Raw genomic sequence first — 5,598 nt, forward strand, 5'->3', positions numbered from 1 at the left:
ACCAAGTTTCAGCAACAATTATTCCTGGGAGAGGAAGTGCATTGTTTGGCTCAAAATTCACATGAAGGATGAGCAAATTTGGGAAAGAATAGAAAGAAAAATATAAGGTCATTAGACTTTAAAATCAAGTAAAAACAGTATAAAAGATTGGACAGAGAGAGGAAAAGGAAGGAAAATAAAAGTTTCATCAAAAAATATGAGGGTTTAGCTTTGCGCAGTGGCAGTATTGTAGCCAATGAGGTTTATTTGAGGCGCAATTATTGCTAATTGAAAATTATTGCTAATTGAAAAAAATATGAGAGTTTAAAAAAAAATAGAGTGACAAAGCCAAAGGATAGCCTTTACAAACTCCATAAGTGCCAAAGTCCAGTCTTAAGGCTAGAAGAATAGCCTTTTACAAAAGGTTGCCTATTCCCAGTCTGCAACTGTCATTTTCCCAGTTTAGAAATTTAATTCAACACACACACACATCTACTGCCAAATACTCAGACCTCTAACATCTCTGCTGTCGCAAAGGTCAGTTTCTCTCCCAAAGCAAGTTCTTCCAGAAATGGGTCCCTCATCTCTAACTATACCCAGGCCTGAATCAATGCTCCTTAACTTAACTGTGTTAAGAAAAATCATATAGCAACTGCAAGCCTGGATATCAGAATTCTATTAAGAAAAAAAGAAAAGAAATTGTAATCACTTCACCTTTCTGAAAAAGAGCAATCACTTTAAAGCTTCTATCTTTTTAAAGAATTATTTTTATTTAATTTTATTTATGCATTCATTTTATTTTAATTTGACCAGACAGGCACACACACACACATGCGCGCGCACACACGCACACACACACACACACAGAGTGAGTGAGAGAGGGAGAAAGAGAGAGAGATGGAAAGTAAGACAGTAAGTTGCCAGGTCCAGGACTCGAACCATGGTCAGCTGTGTGGGAGTATCCAGTGCCTTAATCACCATGTCACCTGTTGGTTCCATTTTTTTTAAAGAATACTTTCAGTAAATTTTAAAATTTAAAGCTTAAATATATTTCAGCATATTACAATGTACATTAAAAAGTGGCAGATGAATATTTAAATCCTACTAAGAGACCCTTACTAAGTTATCACCAGTCAACCACAGAACCTCTAATCTCTTCTATAATATGACTTTTCTAACAACATGCTATGGTTGTTACTGCTTATAAATCAAAAGACAGGGTGAATGTATGTTGCTATGAAAATCCATATTTATTGGGACCAGCAGTTAGTGTAATGGCTATGTCACTGGACTCCCGCGTAGTCAACCGTGGTTTGAGTCCCGGACCCAGTGGCTTAAACTCACTCCAGGCGCGTGTGTGTGCGTGCCCAAGATCCCGAGAGGAGAATGGAGGAGAAGGGATTGTGGCGTGACCATCTCCCCTGGGGGGTGATTTCTCGCTTTCTGTCTCTATGTCTCTCTCTGTCTGGCGAGCGCACGTGCCCTATGGCAAAAAACTCGAAAGAAAGAAAGAAAGAAAGAAAGAAAGAAAGAAAGAAAGAAAGAAAGAAAGAAAGAAAGAAAGAAAGAAAGAAAGAAAGAAAGAAAGAAAGAAAGAAAAGAAAAGAAAAGAAAAGAAAAGAAAAGAAAAGTTCATACTTATGTATGGCCCTAAGTGTTCAACAAATTAGCAGACTTTAAAAATTCATTAAAAATTCTATTCTTAATCCATAGATTTGTTCATCTGATAAATTCAAACTCTCAGTAAAGTGCTACTAGTATATTACAATTGCTGTTTGCAGGGATCTGGCAAGGTAACAAAACACGTGAGCTTTTAATTTTCAGATTTCGTGTGCAAGAAAATTAAGCCTTTTCCAGGAGTAGAATAACATGTCTTTGAATGACTCAGGAACTACAGAAAAATAATTGACATAAATAAATACTAAATATTCCTTGCATCATCCCAAATACACTGCAAATCACATATTATCATTAGCTCCATTGCATGGTATAGGTCCCAGTCACATTGGAATAGGGACCCACCCAACCAAATATAACTTCATCCTAACTAATTACATCAGTAATGTGCTATGTCTAATTAAGGTCACATCCTGTGTTTCTTCAGGTTAGAACTATGACATATGAATTCTGGAAGGACACAATTCAATCTGTAAGAATACCTATTAAGTACAGCATCAGAGATAATGCCTTCATTAAGAAACTGTAGATGCAACGAAATAACTGCCTGACTTCAGGATTCTAGAGCAAGAACTATATAGAGGAAGAAAGAAAGAAGAGAACTTGAAGAGAGAGAGAGAGAAATGGAACTTTTACCCATTTTTTTTAGACAAAGAATTTTGCTGTAGGGTACATTTGCTTGCCAGAGAGACAGAGAAATCACCCTCCAGGAGAGATGGCCATGCCACAATTCCTTCTCCTCCATCCCCTTCTTGGGATTTTGGGCATGTACATACAGATGCCCAGAATGAGTTTTAGGCAACCAGGTCTGGGACTGGACTGCAGTCTACTACGTGGGAGTCCAGCAACAAAGCCATTATGCCATCTGCTGGTCCCATCCACTTTTCTTTAGGTGGTGCCAGGAAAGAGGAGGAGGAGGATTGCATTCCTTCCCATGGTTAACATCTTTTAGTTGTTCTTACTGTCATAGTTTCTAGCCCATTCATCCATTTTTGAAACTGCAGGTCCATAAAAGATTTTTCATTTATTTCATTTCCCTTTCTACTTGACAAGTGTGTTCTCAACACATAATTTAGGAGTATCAAAAGACAAATTTATAACAAATTTAGTTTAAATATACCAATTGGTGGAGCCAGCAGGTGGCATGGTGGTTAAAGTACTGGACTCCCACATGGCCAACAGTGATTCAAGTCCTGGGCCTAGTAGCTTGAAAATCATGCAAGGTGTGTGTGCATGCATGCCCAAAATTCTGGGAGAATGGAAGAGAGGAGATTATGATGTGGCCATCCTCACTGGGGAGTGATACAATTCAGTCATTCTGCCCCTGATCTCCACAAAATTCATGTCCTACTCACATGCAAAATACATTCACTCTCTCCCAGTATCCCAAAATGTCTTAACTCATTCTAGCATGAGCTCTAAAGTCTGAAGTTCAAAGCCTCACCCAAATGCCATCTAAAGAGATATTGGTTGACACTTGGGTATAATTCCTCCTACGGCAAAATTTCTCTCCACCTGTGAACCTGTAAAAGTAGACAAGCTGTGTGTTCTAAAATACAATGGTGAGACAGGCACAGGATACATCCCCATTTCAAAAGTGAAAAATAGAAGAGGAAAAAAATGTTGTATCCCAAATGAGTCTAAACTTAGCAAGGCAAATTTCACTAGATCTTAAGTCTCCAGAATAATTCTCTTTTGTTTCAGACTCTACCTTATGAGTCCATTCGCGTGGCAATCTAGCTTCTGCAGCTCTGTCAGGTGGAGTTCTCAGTGCCCAGGCTCCTTGTGTCCCTTTCCAAGGTTCCACAGAGGCCCCACCCCCCAGCTTTGGCTGAAGAAAATCAGGCCTGTTCAAACACACCTAGCTGCTATGATGATCTCTGAATTGCTTTCAGGGTATTTCTCATCTTTTCTTGAAAAATAGGGCACATTCACAGCCAAATAGTTCTATGGTCTGTTCCTGTACAATCTAAGAAATCTAAGAGCCTTTCTTCACTTAGTCTCATTTTTACTATCTTCCTTTGGTTCAAGTTGGCAGTGTCTTTCTTGGAATAAATCCATCTCTATTCCCAGCTTCTACTGAAATGACAGATTGAGATTATCCCCAGTCCCTGTACAGCAGCAGCAGCCAGTGAGAACAACAGAGGCAAGAGATTGCCTTGTGACCTCCACTGACTACTGACCATTTCCAGGTGTTCAGATCATCCTGCTTTCAGTTTGCTCCTTTGCTATTATCCCTGGCCCCTGTGTAGTGATGGCAGCCCGTGAGAACAACTAAGGCCAGAGATCGCCTTCGGACCTCCACTGTCTCCTCACCATTTCCAGGTGCCCAGATGCTCCTGCTTCTAGCTCCCTCCTCTGCCATTATTCCTGGCCCCTGCATGGCAGTGGCAATGAGTGAGAACAAATCAGGAGACCACTTGAGATCTCTTTGCCCATTCAGGAATACACACACACCCTACAGCAAAAAAAAGAATTTTTTTAAAGATGAAGGCTGTAATACAGGAAATCCAAACCTCCCTTGAAAGTATAAAGGCAGATTATATCATGCAGAAGACTGAATCTCAGATCTAGAAGACAAAACTTCTGACCTAGAAAAAAAAAATCACTAAAAAGGCTGAAAAAATAACTAAAAAAAAAAAATGAGAATACATGAGAAATACAAAATCCTGCTAAATGCTCAAACATCTAAATAATTGGTATCCCAGAAGGTGAAGAAACTAATAAGGGCATTGATAATCTACTCCATGAAACCCTAAAAGAAAACTTTTCAAGTCTAGAGAAGCATTCAAACATCCAGACCCAAGAAATACAAAGGACCTCATATAGAATCAACCCAAGAAGATCTTCTCCACAGCACATCATAGCCAGATTGGCCAAAACGACAGATAAAGACAAGATACTAAAATTGTCAAGGGAGAAACGTCAAGTGACTTACAAAGGTTATTCCATCTGCCTAACATTAGACTTCTCACTGGAAATAATGCAAGCAAGGAAAGAATGGGAAGATATATTCAGAGTGTTAAAAGAAAAACAATTTCAATCAAGATTACTATACCTGGCAAGATTATCCTTCAAATGGGAAGAAAAGGTAAAAAACATTCTCAGATAAACAAAACCTGAAAGAATTTACCAACACCAGACAAGTTCTTCAAGAAGTTCTGAAGGGCTTGCAGCGTGACCATCCCCCCTGGGGGGTGATTTCTCGCTTTCTGTCTCTATGTCTCTCTCTGTCTGTCTAGCAAGAGCATGCGCCCTATAGCAAAAACCTCTCCAAAAAAAAAAAAGAAGTTCTGAAGAGGGACCAGCAGTTAGTGTAATGGCTATGTCGCTGGACTCCCATGTAGTCGACCAAGGTTCGAGTCCTGGACCCGGTGTCTTAAACTCATACCGGGTGCGTGTGCATGCATGCCCAAGATCCAGAGAGGAGAATGGAGGAGAAGGGATTGAGGCATGGCCATCCCCTTGGGAGGTGATTTTTTGCTTTCAGTCTCTGTCTCTCTCTGTCTTTCTGGTGAGCACACGTGCCCTATAGTAAAAAAAACATCTCCAAAAAAAAAAGTTCTGAAGGGAATGCTATACTAAGAAAACTAAAAAGAACTAGAAATAAGAAAACAAAAAACAACCAACTAAACAGCCAACTTAATAATAGAAACACATCCAAAAATATAGATAATAACATTGAATGTTAAAAGATTAAATTCTTCAATCAAGAGAATCAGACTGGATGAGTGGATTTTTAAAAAATATTTTAAAAAAACAGAAACTTTCCTATCTGTTGACTACAAGAAATGCACCTCCTAGATAAAGACATAAACAGACTAAAAGTGAGGGGCTAGAAAAAAGTATTCCATGCCAACAGAAAAAAAAAAAATCCTGGAATTGTGATACTGATTTCAGACGAAATAGGCTTTTAGACAAAAACTGTAAGAAAAGACAAGG

General features: G+C 39.0%; 1 pseudogene; it reads left to right on the forward strand.

The window, feature by feature from the left end:
• Window positions 1-206: 206 nt before the first annotated feature.
• On the forward strand, window positions 207-314 carry LOC114006455 (uncharacterized; annotated as a pseudogene).
• The last annotated feature ends 5,284 nt before the right edge of the window (window positions 315-5,598 follow it).

Source organism: Tupaia chinensis, unplaced genomic scaffold (assembly GCF_000334495.1).
Source record: "Tupaia chinensis unplaced genomic scaffold, TupChi_1.0 Scaffold148108_1, whole genome shotgun sequence".
Classification (NCBI taxonomy): Eukaryota; Metazoa; Chordata; class Mammalia; order Scandentia; family Tupaiidae; genus Tupaia; species Tupaia belangeri.